General features: G+C 48.2%; 2 long non-coding RNA genes across 2 annotated transcripts in view; both read right to left on the bottom strand.

The window, feature by feature from the left end:
- Nucleotides 1-348: 348 nt before the first annotated feature.
- Nucleotides 349-5,830, bottom strand: LOC142818409 (uncharacterized). The gene is made up of 3 exons (XR_012895895.1): nucleotides 2,958-5,830; nucleotides 2,766-2,870; nucleotides 349-808 (listed from the first exon to the last, which is right to left on the bottom strand). It is a non-coding gene; the product is annotated as an uncharacterized LOC142818409 (long non-coding RNA).
- Nucleotides 5,831-15,977: 10,147 nt separating this feature from the next.
- The window catches only part of LOC142818533 (uncharacterized), a 30,128-nt gene continuing 29,005 nt past the window's right edge, over nucleotides 15,978-17,100 (bottom strand). The window contains exon 3 of the long non-coding RNA XR_012896040.1: nucleotides 15,978-16,854. This is a non-coding gene — a long non-coding RNA (uncharacterized LOC142818533). The remainder of the gene's footprint in view (nucleotides 16,855-17,100) is intronic.

The following is a 17,100-nucleotide window of genomic DNA, read 5'->3' as shown; positions in this document are numbered from 1 at the left end:
CCAGCTACATGTTTTGTTTGTCTTTAAAGTGCTACCAGACCATTTGTTGTTTTTTAAGGGTTTTTTTTTTCACAGAACACTAAAAAATTTGCTGAGGTTCTTGCTGGACTACTTAATGATCTTTCCAAATATTGTTTGTACCATTAGCTAACTATTGTAAAGTGCTTTGGATAAGAGCATTTAATAAAAAAAAATAATAATAACCATTCCTCAGTCCAGCTAAATAGAGTTATCAGAGTACAGTTTGAGAACTTCTGGTCTAAATGAAAGCTTATATTTGCATTAAGCTAATGTGAAAAATGTGTAAAAATAAAATGCACAGATGACACATGAATGGAAAAATAAAAGCTAACTTCCTCAGAAGAAACTTATTCAATTTGAAAAAAAAATTATTCAGATAACTTTCTTTCTATACTTTTTCTTTACAAAATTGTCAATTAAGTCATCATAAGTAGTATTTTGTAAAAAGGCACATTCATTGTTAATAATGCTGAACAGACTCATCATATTTCACAAATAATGTATAACTCATTTCAATACAGAAAAAGAATGTTCACCAGAAGCATTTGTGACAGGTATAGTTAAAAATATTTTCAGAATGGTTTGTACATTTAAAAAGGTTGCCTGCAAATCATCATGTACAAGTCTACACAAATCAACTGATGATCTTGAAGTACAGACTTCATCATTTTCAATAAAATGAATGAAATGTTTCACTTTGTCTTCAAAAAGATTTGTGTCTATGTCTTGTCGGTATAATTCATTTAGTTTCTCACTCTAGTGGCTTTTAGCTTCTTCGTCCATACTTCTGTCAAAAAAATGCAAAATAAATCAACAGGTTTCTTTAGAGATTCACCTCTACTCTGCAATTATACTATTATTGTGTCACAAATAGCATTTACGGTCTCCACGATGATCTTTCCCTTTTAAATTGATTTCTTTGTCTCTAGTTTTATCAAAAAATAATTTCCTGGGTTTTTTATGCTTCTCATCAGATACATCAAAGGAACCTATATTTTCTGTTAATGTTAGTGCCTCTGCTTCTACAGACTTACAGTCATTTCAAACTTCCTTGACAGAAGCAGACTGTGAGGGACCCCAAGAAGATCTCATCAAACTGAGTGATTGGGCAACAAAATGGCAAATTAAATTTAATGTGGCTAAGTGTAAAGTAATGCACATCGGGAAAAATAACCCCAACTATACGTACAGTATGATGGGGGCTAATTTGGCTACGACAAATCAGGAAAGGGATCTTGGAGTTATCGTGGACAGTTCTCTGAAAACTTCCACGCAGTGTGCAGCGGCGGTCAAAAAGGCAAATAGGATGCTGGGAATTATTAAGAAAGGGATAGAAAATAAGACCCAGAATATCTTACTGCCCCTGTATAAAACTATGGTATGCCCACATCTTGAATACTGTGTACAGATGTGGTCTCACCTCAAAAAAGATATTTTGGCCTTGGAAAGGGTTCAGAAAAGGGAAACTAAAATGATTAGGGGTTTGGAACGGGTGCCATATGAGGAGAGGTTAAAGCGACTTGGGACTTTTCAGTTTAGAAAAGAGGAGACTGAGGGGGGATATGATAGAGGTCTATAAAATCATGAGTGGTGTGGACAGGGCTGATAAAGAAAAGTTATTTATTAGTTCCCATAATAGAAGAACTAGAGGACACCAAATGAAATTAATGGGTAGCAGGTTTAAAACTAATAAAAGAAAGTTCTTCTTCACACAGCGTGTAGTCAACCTGTGGAACTCCTTGCCAGAGGAGGCTGTGAAGGCTAGGACTATAATAGAGTTTAAAGAGAAGCTGGATAAATTCATGGAAGTTAGGTCCATAAAAGGCTATTAGCCAGGGGATAAAATGGTGTCCTTGGCCTCTGTTTGTCAGAGGCTGGAGAGGGATGGCAGGAGACAAATTGCTTGATCATTGTCTTCGGTCCACCCTCTCTGGGGCACCTGGTGCTGGCCACTGTCGGTAGACAGGATACTGGGCTAGATGGACCTTTGGTCTGACCCAGTACGGCCGTTCTTATGTTCTTATGTTCTTATGTTGACAAAACTTGTAACTGAAGCTAATGAAAGTGCAAAATTTAATCAATTTGTATCAACTTTTTGCAATGATTTAATTATTTGAAGTACATGATTCCACAAAATATTAAAAACAGCAATATCATACTTTTCAAACTTTTCTGCTAAGGATTTTGCTTCAGTTTTTGAACATTGTTTTCAGAATTTGATGTGGCTAAGTCTAATAAGGTTCTCTTTATAACATCACAGATGATTTTCAAAGCCAAAACAGCATCTGCATAAACAGATTACTTGATGTCACAAATTCTTTTGACTGTCAAATGTTTTCCATTTGCCAGGTCCAAACATGATTTTGACATACTCCACCGATGTATGGAAACCAAAAAAAAATATGTTTTGAACAAAGTCAAAAAAAAGTGTAGCTCCCTCACAAGATGCGGCTACAGCATTGCAGATTACATTTAAGGAATGGCTGGAACATAGTATGAATAAAACAGAGGGATTTGTATTGTTCAGTCTTGCTTGGAAACCTGAATATTTTCCTGCCATATTTGTGGCGTTATCAAAGCTGTGCCCATGACAGTTTTTGATGTCTGAATCTAAATATGCAATGATTTCTAAAACCAAACATTCAGAAGTGTGAAATTTTAGTGGGACAAATCAAAGAAATCACTCTACAACTTAAACATTGCCAGTCACTTATCTTAAAATTAATGTTCTTTGGTCTACATACAATATTTGGCATCCTTTACTTCATCAGTGAATTGGTTTCTGAGCTGCTCTGCCATTATAGTAATGCAGTCATTGTAGATTTGGTGTGTTAAAAAGTTGATCTTTCCTGAGGCACAATACAGATAATTTTTCAAATGTTCATTGAGAAAATTGTCAAAATCACTAAGATATTCAAGGCAGGTTAAAAAATTACCTTTTTTATTTGATACTGCTAGAGGTAGTCCCAAAGAAGACAACAGTTTCACCATTACAATAGCACAACTCAGCACTTTCTTGCAATAAAAACACTCCATCTCAAACTGTGCCGATAATGTAGAATCAGTTCTTCTACATACTTTGTCTTTGAACAAACTCACATGTAGCATTAATATGAGCTTTGGAAGTTTCATGATCAGCAATATCTTTTGCAACATTTCTTCAATTAGAGTGCCTATTGAAAAAAAGTTTGCAAAGTATTCCCTGAAAATATTAAAGGAAAATAAACATAACATTAGACTGCCTTTGAGGTTTCAGAAAAAATCAACCAGTTTCCCATTTTTTTTCATCCTCAGGAAATGAGACTCACGAAGACATCAGAATTGCTTTTGTCATCCAACATCATGCTCTTCTCTCAAATTCTCCATATTACCTATGATTTTCAGTTTATTTACTAAGAAATATTCTGTCATAGCCACTGAAATACATTTTGGCCATAATGCAATGTCTTCAGTGTAGGGTTCTTCCCTCACTTTGACAAAACTACCAAAATTTTGTGTTTTCATTGCCACTTCAGAATCCACGTGTTCAACTTTTGCAGTCGTCATGGTATCCCCACAACTCAGCAAGTGATCAGATAATTGAGATGTTTTCTTGCCCATACTTTTTGATGAATGTCCTCTCTTCAATACTTCAAGATTTAAGATAAGATGACAAACTGTCTTTTTGTTTAGCTTTGTCTTTTTGTCTGACCTTTTTTTTTTTTGACTACCAGACTGATAGTACTGCTTCATTATTGCTAAAAAACTGACTGTCATTTTTAGGTAGATTTAAAATATCTGAAAGAGCAGGAGCTACTGGACAATGATGGGGGGGATTTGGGTGCCCCCCAAGCACACACTTATCTGCAGAGTGCCAGGTTGCTGTCCCTATTCCAGCCCCTCCAAAACTTCTTGTTGAGGTTTTCCCCACACTTGCTTTTATTCTCACACCCTGTGCATGGCCCCACAAAGTGGCAAGACCACTTCATCAGCCTCCTCCTGGCCCTGAGTAAAGTGGCTATCTGTACCACCAGGAGGAGGATGCAGGATCAGGGGTGCTCTGTTTCTGTGGGCCCTTTTTCTGTTACTCCCTGGTCTCACGTATCTGGGCAGCATCTACTGGCTCCCTAGACATCTACAAAGAGCAGTGGGCACTGTCTGGGGCTCTCTGCTCAGTGTCCTCTGGATCCCTCGTTTCGAACTTATGTCCCTCATTCTTGTGCCCCTCATGTCCCTGCAATCACTTGTATCCTGGGTCCAGTGGCTCCTCCAGATGAGCTGGGGAAGGAGCATTGGAAGTGGGTAGGTGCAGCATTTCATTAAGACCAAACTATACCCCCACTCACATACACACACCTACTTTACCTATCTAAGCTAAACTGCAGCAGCTACACTGCTATGTAGAGTCACACCACCAGTCTGTGCTGTGGAAGGGAGTGTACAATGTAGCTGTATCTTTACACAAACACCTATGAACCACAGCCTGGTCACACAGAAGAGGCAGTTGTTCCCAGCTGCTGGGTATTGTGAGAAGAGGCACTAGGTGGCGGGGGCCAGGGTGCAAAGCAGTTGGAGTGTAGGCAGCTCCCTGTAGGTCAGTGGTCCCCAACCTTTAGAGGCTCCCGGGCACCCGGGGGGTGGCGACACTCATGCGCCAGGCGCCTGGGGGCGGGGCTGCGCATCCTGGGGCACACCAGGGGCGGGGATGCCCTTGCACCCAGTGCTGGCATGTGCCCCAGGGCCGGGGCTGGGGCCGCCCGAGCACCTTGTGCCGTGGGCCTGGGGCTGGCGCCGCCGCCCGAGCCGCACGCCTAGGGCCAGCACCGGTGCTGCGCACCCGCATGTGCCCCGGGGCTGGGGCCACCCGAGTGTCGCGCGCCTGGGGCTGGCGCCTCCAGTGCGCCACGCGCTGGGGGCAGGGCCGGCCCAGGTTGTCAGCAGGCGCACACAAATGCCCCGGCGGGCGCTATGGCGCCCGTGGGCACCACATTGGGGACCACTGCTGTAGGTTGTTTGGCAGGCTGCTGTGCACTCTGGACAGCTCCATACCCTCCCCTGAGTTTTTGGTTCACTCAAAGGAGCTGCAGACCCCAAGGGAAGGTTTCCAAAACCCAGACCCTCCATGAAGCGTTAGAACAAAGCCAGCCCTCTCCTGCCAGCATGTGATCCCACAGCTTCTTCACTTCCCCATAGCACCTGGAGAAACACTCCCAAAGCCAAGGGGAGCGATGGGCTCCATGCCTGCCCAAGGCACATGGCAGAGAGAATAAACCTGCAAGATTATGCAGCTGTTACCCGTTCTGAAGTTGAAGGGAAGCAAGCACAGATGTAACCCACACATCTAGTGTGGTTCACCATCCTGTACAGTGGCATCAAATCACAGCAATAGCTAAGGCCACAAGACTCTACAGCAGGGGCTGGGAGCCAGCTGACTTTTAGCTCAAGGGGTAGAGGCTCCTATACTAAGCTTCAGAGGTCCCAGGTTCAAATCTGCCTGGAAGTGGTTACACATACAAACCATCCAACGTTGTTCACTGGGGCTACATCTACACTGTAGGCTTTTTGCGCAACAACAGTGGTTCTTGCACAAAAACTTGTGGAGTGTCTACACTGCACACGTGTTCTTGGGCAAGTAAATTTACAGTAAAGCGTCAGAACAGAGGGCTTCTTGCACAAGAGTTATTCCTCTTCCCACAAGGAATAAGCCCTCTTGCACAAGAGCTCTTCCACAAGAAGGCAGTGTGGACGGGCAACAGGGGTTTCTTGCACAAGAAAGCCCTATGGCTAAAATGGCCATCAGAGCTTTCTTGCACAACAGAAAGTCCACATGGCCATGGACTCTCTTGTGTAAAAGCACATGGCCGTGTGAACGCGCTCTGGCTCAAGACCTTTTGTGCAAGAACTGTTGCACAAAACAGTTATTGTGCAAGAAGCCTGCAGGGTAGATGTAGCCTGGGACAGGCTGGATGGAGCCGTATCATTGCCGCTCTCTTTGGCTCTCTCTTTCCTGGAAGCAGATGGTTGTGTATTTACAGTAGCAAGGGGTATGCAGCAGCCTCAGCTGCACCCGTATAACCATCGCCATCCAGCTCCACTTCCTGCCACCCAGTGAGCAGAGTGGGAAGGGCACTGACACCCTGCTGCCGCTGTGAGGCCCCCGGTACTCTCCCTGGTCACATCACAGAGGCCTTGGGGGAGGGATGCAATTGGGGGTAGAGCAAGGGTGGAAGAGATGAGGTGGGAGGTTGTCCCAGGCCCTGTACCCCTGCAGGTATGGCCCTGCCTACTTGCTTCCCTCCTTTGCACTCCTCAATAAAAGGTCTGAAGGGCGGGGCGGCCAGTGATAGAGCATTTATTATCTCAGTAAATAATGAAGGAGGGCAGGTTTCCTTAGGCTGATTCGCCTGATTTCCCCAAATGGGGCCCCACGCCTAAAAGGGCCCTGCGTCCTAAACCCAGAAGTGTGCTGGGCGCTATGGGCGGCGAGTTAATATTCAGAGCCGGGGCCCTGCTCCAGCAATATGTGGAGCTGGGTCTCTCCCCCAGCTCTGCCTGGAGTGGGCCCCAGACCCTCCCTGCTGGCCCCCCCCGTGTGTCCTCCCAGCCTGCCCCCAGCGTGTCCCCCCCGGCCCTGGACCTTCTCTGCCATGCGCAGCTCTCAGTGCAGCTCCCCCTCGCCGGCACGCACTGCTGCTGCCATGCACAGCATTTGCAAGTGAGTGGGGAGGATGTCCGGGCGTAACGTGATGTCACAGTGCGGGACTTTAAAACTCCTCGGAGTCATGTTGTGTCATGTGGCCTGGCTCCGGGTTCAGAGCCCGGGGCCCGAGCGCAACTCCAGCCCCACAAAGTGGAAGGCAGAAGGTAAGGGAGGGGGGAAAATAGGGGGAAGGAGCTTGTGCAGAGAGGGGAGGGGGAGAGGAAGGGGCTTGTGTGGAGGGGGAGGGGGAAGAAAGGGGAAGGCACCATGAGACAGGATGGAGGAGAGACAAATGCCAGGGGGCCAAGTGCAGACAATGAGGAAAAGGGCAGGAGGGGAGGTGTCAGTGGGAGGGGGGACAGGGTGATGCTGGGAGAGGAGAGGGAAAGGGCATTGAGGGTTAGAGGGGGGAGGGGGAGTTGTTGCGAGAAGGCTTGAAAGAAGGGGTGGGCATGAGAAAGGTGGAGATGGAGCAAGTCATGTGTGAGGGCACAGGGACAGGAGGGGAATGGGGGCAGAGGATGGTGAGGGGGTGGGCATCAGGGAAAAAGAGGGCAAAGGGGACAGGAGCAGTAAGGGAAGGGGGAGGCACCAGGAGGGTGCAGGCCTAAGGGAAGGTGCCAGGGGATTCTGGTGGTGAAGCAGAAGGGCAGATACCTGCAGGGGAGGGACCAGCACCAGAGGAGAGAGCCAGGGCAGGTGTGTAGAGGGAGGTGTTAGAAGAGGGGATGAGGAGGGGTAGCTCACATGATCAGAGTGGGGCTACTAGAGGAGTGGGCACAGGGGAGAGAGAGGGGCTGGTGGAGGGGGGGCAGGTTGCAGGAGGGCTGAGGGCAGTGAGAAGGGCAGGTGTCAGGACAGCAGAGGAGGTTGAGGAGTTGGGAAGCAGCAGGCACCAGGGGAGCTGATGGAGCAAGGGGAGGAGACATGGCAGCAGAGGGAAAAGATAGAGGTTTATAAAATATTTATTAATAACTTGGGTGCCACAGTGGCACATTCAAACAAGCCACATGAACTCAGGACTGGTGCACAACACAAAATCCATTCTGCTCACGGGAGGAAACTCTTAGACTATGTCTACACAGGCGGCTTCTTGTGCAAGAACATCTTGCGCAAGGGTTCTTGTGCAAGAAGGCTTTCACAAGAACATGTCCACACTGCCATGTGCAAGCAGTGTGGACGCTTTCTTGCGCAAGAAAGCTACGATGGCCATTTTAGCCAGAGGGGTTTCTTGCGCAAGAAATCCCTGCTGAGCATCCACACTGCCCTCTTGTGCAAGAGAGCTTACACCTGTTAGAAAAGAGTGTACCTCTTGCACAAGACGCCCTCTCTTACCACGCCGGACTGAAAATTTCTTTGCACAAGGGTAGGCGGGCAGTGTGGCTGCTCTATGGGTTCTTGCGCAAGAATGGCTGTACTTATGTAAGAAGCGGCGAGTGTAGACACAGCCTTAGAGGGAGCACTTCCCGCAACCTCTCCGCCCCAGAGTTAATGTCACACACATTGGGTTAATGCAATTGCAGGATAGCTGCATGAGGGGGGTTTGGTGGGGCCAAACTAATACCTGTTGGTAGGAGGATGGTGGGAAAAGTCCTTTGAGAGGGGTGACATGACAGCTTTTACTTCTGATCATGTGTCCATCTTGCCTCGAGTGTATTACCTCCAGAGGCCTGGTTAACGGGGGTTAGGAGGTGTGGCTAATGGGGATTGGGGTGTGGTTAATGGGGGGTCAGGGGGTGTGGCTAATGGTTGGGGTGTGGTTAATGGAGGTCAGGGGGTGTGGCTAACGGGGCACCACCAAATTATACACAGGAGGTATGAATTTAGCGCAGGATTTTCCTGTGTGCGTGTGTGGGGCCCTGTCGAAATTGTTCAAATTGAGCTCCGCACTTCCTAAAGCCGGCCCTACTCCCCCTCTCCCCGCCAGCTATCAGGCAGCTCAAAGGGCCAGTGATAAGAACAAGCCATCTGCCATCCTCCCTCAGTGATAATCAAGGATGTGATGGCAGGACCTTTTATACGTTAAGAAAGCACATGATAGCATCTGGCCCAGCTGAAATTCAGACTCGAAAAGCCAGATACCCTGCCCCCCTCCACACACACACATCTCCTGTCCTTTTTACCTGAAGCTTTGCTCCAAGATGAATGGAGTGGATGGAAACATGAACAGTGTCCTGGGAGGGACAAGGTGGGAACACCAGCTACGGTTTGGAGCTCCCAGTCTTATTAAAACAGAGTGAGAGCAGAACACTAAGCTAAAGTAGGATTTACTATGTGGATAAAAGTGAGACATTAATCTCCAAGATAAATAAAGCAAAACACTCAAACAAGACCCCAGGCTGTTGCTACGCAGCACACTCTTTGCCCAGGCAGTCCAATAGAGACTCTCATTGATGATAATTGCTTAGAGGCTTTAAACTATTCTCAGGAGACTTTAATTTATCCCATTAGTCTTCATGGTAACAATGCAGTGCTATTAGATATTTTGCTCTAAGGATCTCAAGTTGCAAGGTATGGGGCCAGACCCAAATTTGGTGATGGAAGCCAGGGGTTGGCAATAATTTTTGATGGGGGCAACTCCAAGAATTTGTTATGTGGTCAAGGGCCGCACTCTTCCATGAATTTAATGGAGGAGGTGCAGGATCTAGGATGTTGGTTGGGTGCAGCTAGGAGCTTGGGGTAGGAGGTTGGGATGCATGGCCTGGAAGAGGGTTGTGACCTGGGGTGGGTGTACAGATGTTTGGGTTGTGTCCTGGGGCAGGAGATTGGGCTGCAGGGTCTAGGAAGTTGTGGGGGTGCAGATAGTTTGGGTTTTGACTTGGAACAGGGGTGCAGAAAAGGAGGGGTGCCAGGTGCAGCCTCTTATTGGGAGGTGCTTACCTAAGGCAGCTCATGGCTAGCAGCCAGCAGGTCCCTAAGTAGGTGTTGTACCTGCCCTGCCTCTGCACACCACTCAAAGTGGCCAGCTGCTGGGACATGTGCTCTCTGTGCACTGCTACAGGGGGTACTTAGTGTGCTGCCTGCACCACAAACATGGCCCAAGCAGCTCCCATTGGTGTCCAGCCAATGGGAGCTGTGAGTCTGTGCTGCAGGTGGAGGCAATGCACAAAGCATCTCACTCCACCTGGCTCATGGTGCTCAGAGAAGCACCTGCAGCCAGCTGCTTTGAGCAGCATGCAGGGGCATAGAGGGCAGGGAGCCTGCCTGAGGCTCCCACAAGGCTGCAGGCTGAATCTGGTGGCTTGGCAGACTGGATCTGGCCTGCAGACATATTTTGCCTACCCTGATGTAAGGGGTTTAGAGCTCGCATTGTGCAGAGATGGGGTAAACCACAATCTAGTTAGTTATATTTGATAAATACCTGAGCCAAATGGATCTATATCTATGGTATAATTCTCCTGAAGTCATGAAGCTACTCCATTAAAGTCAATGGGCCTGCTTCTTCTTTCACTTCTACCAGTGCAAATCTGTACCATTGTAGTCAGACAAGCAAGAGAGAAAGACCAGTGGATTTATTATACCTGCAGTTAATTTGTCTCTTGTGTTATTCACAAATACCTAATTTCAGGAAGTTTAGAGGCTAGTCACCGTATTATCTAGGCATCAAATTGCACTTACTGCAAAATCTGTTCACCACACCTCCTTCCCGATAGTTCATTCATTCAAAGAATAGAAATCTCCTTAAATAACTGTCTGTTAAAAACTAAATCTCTATGCCCTGGTCTACACTAGGGCTACGTCTAGACTGGGATAATTTTGTGGAAATACTTTTAATGGAAAAGTTTTTCCGTTAAAAGTATTTCTGCAAAAGCGCATCTAGATTGGCAAGGATGCTTTTGCACAAAAAGTGCTTTTGCACAGAAGCACCTGTGGCCAGTCTAGACGTGATTTTTGCGCAAGAAAGCCCCGGTCGCCATTTTAGCCATCGGGGCTTTTTTGCACAAAACAATTCTTCCCTGTCTACAATGGCCCTCTTGAGTAAATATTCTTGCGCAAGAGGGCTTTTTCCCAAGCAGGAGCGTGAAAGTATTTGCGCAAGAAGCACTGATTTTGTACATTACAAAGTCAGTGTTCTTGCGCAAATTCAAGCGGCCAGTATAGAGAGCTGGCAAGTTTTTGCGCAAAAGCAGTTGCTTTTTTTGCCAGTCTAGACACACCCTAGGGCTTTATTTCAAAATAACCCCCCTTGGGTCAAATTTATAAGCAGAGTGTCCACACTACCAAGCCTTTTATTTTCACATAAGGGGGTCACTTATTTCAAAATCTGTACTGCTTTTCTCAGGGAATAACGCTAATTTTGAAATAGTTATTTTGAAATAGTGATAGTGTGGATGCTCCCCAGCTGCTCATTTGAAATAATGGCTCCCCAAAGTAATTTGAACTAATTACGTCCCAGTGCTTCCTGGGGCTCTAAGTCGAGGTAGTACATCCATATTAACGGAGCCTGCCTCGGACTAATTTTGAGACTTCCTCATGGTGGGGACATGCTATTTCAATTTTTTTATTTCAGGAGTTATTAAGTCAAATTTTGTTATTTCTAAATAGTTTCTTAGTGTAGACATGGATTAAGTGAGCTAGGATAGGGGACATAGCCAGGTTACTCAAAAGACACCATCTAACCTTAACAATGCATTAAAAACTGAGCTTTGTAACTCTTTGGTTGTGTGTGGAGCTGCATTTGTTTCTAAGAAGTTTCAATCATCTTCATTTATCCTAGAGAAGATTCAGAAATAACTTGCTGAAACTCAAAAGCAAAACAAAATCTAAATTCAAGGTAGACACATTCAGGCTGGGAAGAGGACATTTTTAACAGCTAGGATAGTTAACGCCTGGAACAACTGGCCTAGGATGTAAGAGGTTCTCTGATCACTTGTATTCTTCAAATTAAGACTTAAACACTAGGGCTGTGTCTACACTGGCCCCTTCTTCGGAATAGCCATGCTAATTTAGAACTTTGGAATAGGGAAATGCACGGGGGATTTAAATATCCCCCGCGGGATTTAAATAAACATGGCTGCCGCTTTTTTCCCAGCTTGGGGAAAAGCCGGAAAAGAGCGTCCAGACTGGCGCAATCCTCCGGAATAAAGCCCTATTCCGGAGGATCTCTTATTCCTACTTTCCCTATAGGGATTTATTCTGGAGGATCGCGCCAGTCTGGACGCTCTTTTCCAGCTTTTCCCCAAGCCGTAAAAAAAGTGGCGGCCATGTTTATTTAAATCCCGCGGGGGATATTTAAATCCCCCGCGCATTTCCCTATTCCAAAGTTCTAAATTAGCATGGCTATTCCGAAGAAGGGGCCAGTGTAGACATAGCCTAGGCTCCAACACCATCACAAGTTACACACTTGTGAAATTCTATGACCTGAGTTGTGTTGAAAAGTAGGTGGCAATAATAATCTCCTCTGGCCTTCAGTTCTCTGGGTATAATTTTAGCCCCAGTGGTGAGGAAATGGTGAGACGAATGCTAGCAATCTCCTCCAAAAATAATAAAGCTTGTGGAACATAACTCTCCATACAGTCTTATCAGCTGGCAATAGTTATGGTGTTACACTCCATGGTCTTCATGATAATGTTCTGATATGAATATGGCATAGCTAAGGTATGTTTCATGCAAGATGGGATATGTGAGATATCATTGGAAAGGTTATGATTTACTGAATGTCTGTATCGAATTAATATGCATGTGTTATTTCTGTATCTAAAGTTAGGAATATGACTATGTAATAATTACAACTGGGTGATGACACCCACCAGACAGTAAGTCATCAGCCTTGACAGGCCATTAGGAAGAAACTAAAAAACTTTGAAGTAGGGCTGACAAGCAATTAAAAATATCAATTGTGATTAATCCTGCAGTTAATTACACTGCTAAACAACAGAATGCCATTTAAATATTTTGGATATTTTCTATCTTTTCAAAAAATATAGACTATAAAGTGTACTGTGCTCATATAATATTATTTTTTGTTACAAATTTACACTGTAAAACTAATAATCAAGATAAATAGTATTTTTCAATTCACCTCATACAAGTACTCTAAAAGTCTAAAGTAAATTCTATTCTGAGAGTGCAATCTACAAATGTAGATGTTTTTATGGTTCATAACTTCAGAAACAAAACAATGTAAAACTATAGAGCCTACTTCCTGTTCAGCCAATTGCTAAGACAAACAAGTTTCCTTACATTTCCAGGAAATAATGCTGCCTGTTTTATAGGCCTGGTCTACACTAGGAGTTTACACCAAATTTAGCTTCATAAGGTTGATTTTCTACATGACATGTCCATGCTACCAAGCCTGTCTTGTTAACCTTAAGGGCTGCTGATTTCGACATCAGATACTCACGATTTTATGAGGAGTAATGCTATTCCTGACCTTGCCTGGATGAGTTTATGATCGTGTAGATACTTAAACCCAACTCTCCAAAAGACAAAAGTTTTGCTGCAGCAAGTGGCAGTGTAAATGGCCATTGTAAGTGGAAGGGCTCTTCTGTTTACACACAAATCCTGCTCATAGGGAGGAGACGTATTCTGTCGACAAAAGGGCTGACAAACAATGTTTACAGTGCTCAGCTTAAGCTGCATAGTGTAGACAAAGCTCATGTACAATAGCTTCTGAAAGTGAGAACAGGTGTTTTGTATTTGGCTGTAATGCGGTGGCATTGACCTCCCACAAGTGACCCTGTCTGACTGAGTGTGTGTGCCTGCACTCCCTGGCTACGTCTAGACTGGCATGATTTTGTGGAAATACTTTTAATGGAAACGTTTTTCCATTAAAAGTATTTCCGCAAAAGAGCATCTAGATTGGCAAAGATACTTTTGCGCAAAAAGTGCTTAGCATCCATGCCAATCTAGACGCGCTTTTGCGCAAGAAAGCCCCGATCGCCATTTTAGCCATCAGGCTTTCTTGCGCAAAAAATTAAGATGCCTGTCTACACTGGCCCTCTTGCGCAAGTATTCTTGCACAAGACGGCTTATACCTGAGTGGGAGCATGAAAGTATTTGCGCAAGAAGCACTGATTTTGTACATTATAAAGTCAGTGTTCTTGTGCAAATTCAAGCAGCCAGTGTAGACAGCTGGCAAGTTTTTGCGCAAAAGACGCATGCCCTGAGTTTTAAAAGTCTTTTTGCCTACTCATCCCTTCGACCAAGTCACACCTCTATATGAAATATTCAAAAGCCCTACCAGGATACACCCTTAAAAAGGGCTCAGCTCAGTGCCATATTCATAGTCTCTCAGGGTATGTCTACACTACCCCGCTAGTTCGAACTAGTGGGGTAATGTATGCATACCGAACTTGCTAATGAAGCCCGGGATTTGAATTTCCCGGGCTTCATTAGCATAAAGCCGGCACCGCCATTTTTAAAAGCCGGCTAGTGCGAACCCCGTGCCACGCGGCTACACGCGGCACGGGGTTTGCACTAGCCGGCTTTTAAAAATGGCGGCGCCGGCTTTATGCTAATGAAGCCTGGGAAATTCAAATCCCGGGCTTCATTAGCAAGTTCGGTATGCATACATTACCCCGCTAGTTTGAACTAGCGGGGTAGTGTAGACATACCCTCATTCTGTTTGCCCACTCAGAGAATTAGGTAAACCTCATTCTACAAAGAATAACGTCTAATTCAAAATAGCTAATTTGAAATAAGTGCTGTGTAGACACTGATTTTGCATTAGCTGGCCTCCAGCCCTTCCCAGGGAGCCCTGGTGGCCACTCTGGGCACAACTAGAAGAACTTGTCTGCTCCCCCTCCCCACCTCCGCAGCCCCAGAGCCCTTAAAGGGGCAGACTCTGGCCACAGTGCCTGTGCCAGTTGCCAACCTGCCAACCCAGCCAGCAGACCGTGCACCTGACACAGGATGAGCCAGCCACCTGCTGCCACCCAGCCCTCCACCGCTCCCCAGGACCAGGCTTGCAGCTCCCAGGACCCTGCCAGGGGCCACAAATGGTGGGTGCCTTCCTGGTCAATTGCGGAGATCGTGGGCCTCATTGAGATTTGTGGGGGAGGCCTCCAATGCCCACGATCTCTGCACTAGGTGTAGGAATGCAGCCGTCTACAGCCGCATGGCTGCCAGCCTGGCCACCAGAGGCCACATGTGGACTCAGGAACAGGTGTGCAGAAAAATGAAAGAACTGCGGCAGGCCTACACCAGGGCCTCCCAACCAGGGGCTGACCCGGAGGCCTGCCCCTACTATGAGGCCCTGGATCACATCCTGGGGGGTCAGACGGTCCGGGCCCCCCCGGTCATCATCGACCCCGGGGCAGAGGGCCCTGTCTCTGACACAGGGGAAGAGGAGGAGGAGGAAGACGGCAGCCAGGAGCCTGAAGGGAGCTTGCCCTGTGCCCAGGAGACCTGTGCCAAACCGGAGAGCCTGTCAGCAGCCTCATCGGAGGCCGGGGAGGCCTCCACATGTGAGTGACATCACGGTCCCCTTATGCGGGGCAGGTGGGAGGGGGAGCCCAGGGACCTTACCCCGGGAAGAGACACTGCACACTGCCCTCCCTCCTGACGCCCCCTCTACACAGAGGCAGGGCACAGCTCCTGCCCCATACACACACACACAGACCACACTAGAGGCAGCACAGGGGCTGGGGTGCAGTCCTGGGCCAGCTCACACTCCCGGGGAGAGCAGGACGTGATGATGCGGAGACCTGCCATCCTCACCTTGCAGAGGGGGCTGGGTTTCACCCACTGTGTCCCCAGGGAGAACTGACCACTTCTCTTGTTTCACCGCAGCTGCAGCACCTGCAAGTGCAGGACGCACCACCCCGCCTGGACCATCTACCCGCACCCGGGCCAGCAGGCGCACCCACAACCAGGAGGAGTTCCAGAGGCAGCAGCTACACCTGCAGGGATAGCAGGTCCATAGCCAGGAGCAGTGGGTGCAAGAGGACCTGCAGCTGCGGCGGGAGAGCTTGAGGGATCTGCGGGAGCAGGGCCATGCCCTCCACGAGCATCTGCAGGCCCTGGCAGACCGATTGCTGCCTCCTGCTGCTCCAGCCCCTGCGGCCGCCCCAGCTATCGCTCCTCCTCCCACCCCTGCTCCTCCTCTTGCTTCTTCCGCACCCCCATCCCTCCTGCTCCACCTTCCACACCCACCCACCCCCGACACCCCTGCACCCACAGTAAGACCCTCAACCCTGACCTTCCTCTTCCCCTTCTTCCCCTTGCCTCCCCCTTCTAGCTCCCTCCTCCCAGGTTTCCCCACGCACCTCTCTCACCCTCATTCCTACCTTTCCCCCACCCCAGTTATGTGAAATAAAGACATTGTTTTGTGGCCACACAGGTGTTTTTATTGTAGATCAGGAAAGGGGGTTTGGGAGGGGAAAGGGGAAGGAGATGGGGGTGGAATGTAAGGCCCCAGGCACAAGTGGGGCATGCCAGGGAGACTTCAGTCCTCATCTGCCTGGAAGCTCTCCCACAGGGCTTCCTGGATGCGGCCAGCCCCCCGAAGGGCCTCCCGGCTGGCAGCTGTGCAGGGGCTGTGCGTACAGGCCAGCCAGGCGGTCAGCCTCTGCCATCCAGGCTGGCAGGAAAGCCTCCCCCTTCCTCTTGCACAAATTGTGGAGCACAAAGCACACTGCCACCACGTGCAGAATATTGTGCTGGGAGAGGTCGAGGTGGGTGAGGAGGCACCAAAACTGTGCTTTCGGTCGGCCGAAGGCCCCCTCAACCACGATGTGGGCCCTGCTGACCCTGGCATTGAAGGCCTTCTGGGAGGGGCTGAGGTGTCCCATGTAGGACTTCATGAGCCAGGGTTGTAGGGGGTAGGCCACATCCCCCAGCAGGCACACTGGGATGTCCACGTCCCTGACCCTGATATGGCGGTCAGAGAAGAAAGTCCCTGCGTGCAGCCTCTGGCACATGGAGGAGTTGCGGTACACATGCGCGTCATGTGCCTTGCCGGACCAGCCCACATTGATGTCTGTGAACTGGCCCCAGTGGTCAGACACGACCTGCAGGATCACCGAGAAGTACCCCTGCCTGTTGATGAAGAAGGAGGCCTGGTGGTCTGGGGCACAGCTGGGGATGTGCGTCCTGTCGATTGCCCACCCGCAGTTGGGGAAGCCAAGGGTGCCGAACCCTTGGATGATCATGTCCAGGTCGGTGAGGCAGACGACTCTGTGGAGCAGCACCCTTCTGATGGCCTTGACCCCCTGCAGAGAGACACACAAACCCAAGGGTCACTGGGGTGCCCGGGTGGCTGGGAATGTTTGTTCCCCGCCACTGCCCCGTGCCCCACTCCCAGGAGCAACCCCTGCTGCAATATTGGCCACCGCAGGCCATCTGTAGTGCGGCTGGGACGGACCGACCCCTCCCAGGGAGGGCACTTACACCACCTCCCCCCATTTTCCCTGGGGCAGCCCACGTCCTCCTTGCAGCCCCCCGTCCTGGCCCAGTGG

Source organism: Pelodiscus sinensis, chromosome 15 (assembly GCF_049634645.1).
Source record: "Pelodiscus sinensis isolate JC-2024 chromosome 15, ASM4963464v1, whole genome shotgun sequence".
In the NCBI taxonomy this organism is placed as follows: Eukaryota; Metazoa; Chordata; order Testudines; family Trionychidae; genus Pelodiscus; species Pelodiscus sinensis.
This window is presented reverse-complemented; position numbering and strand designations above follow the sequence as displayed.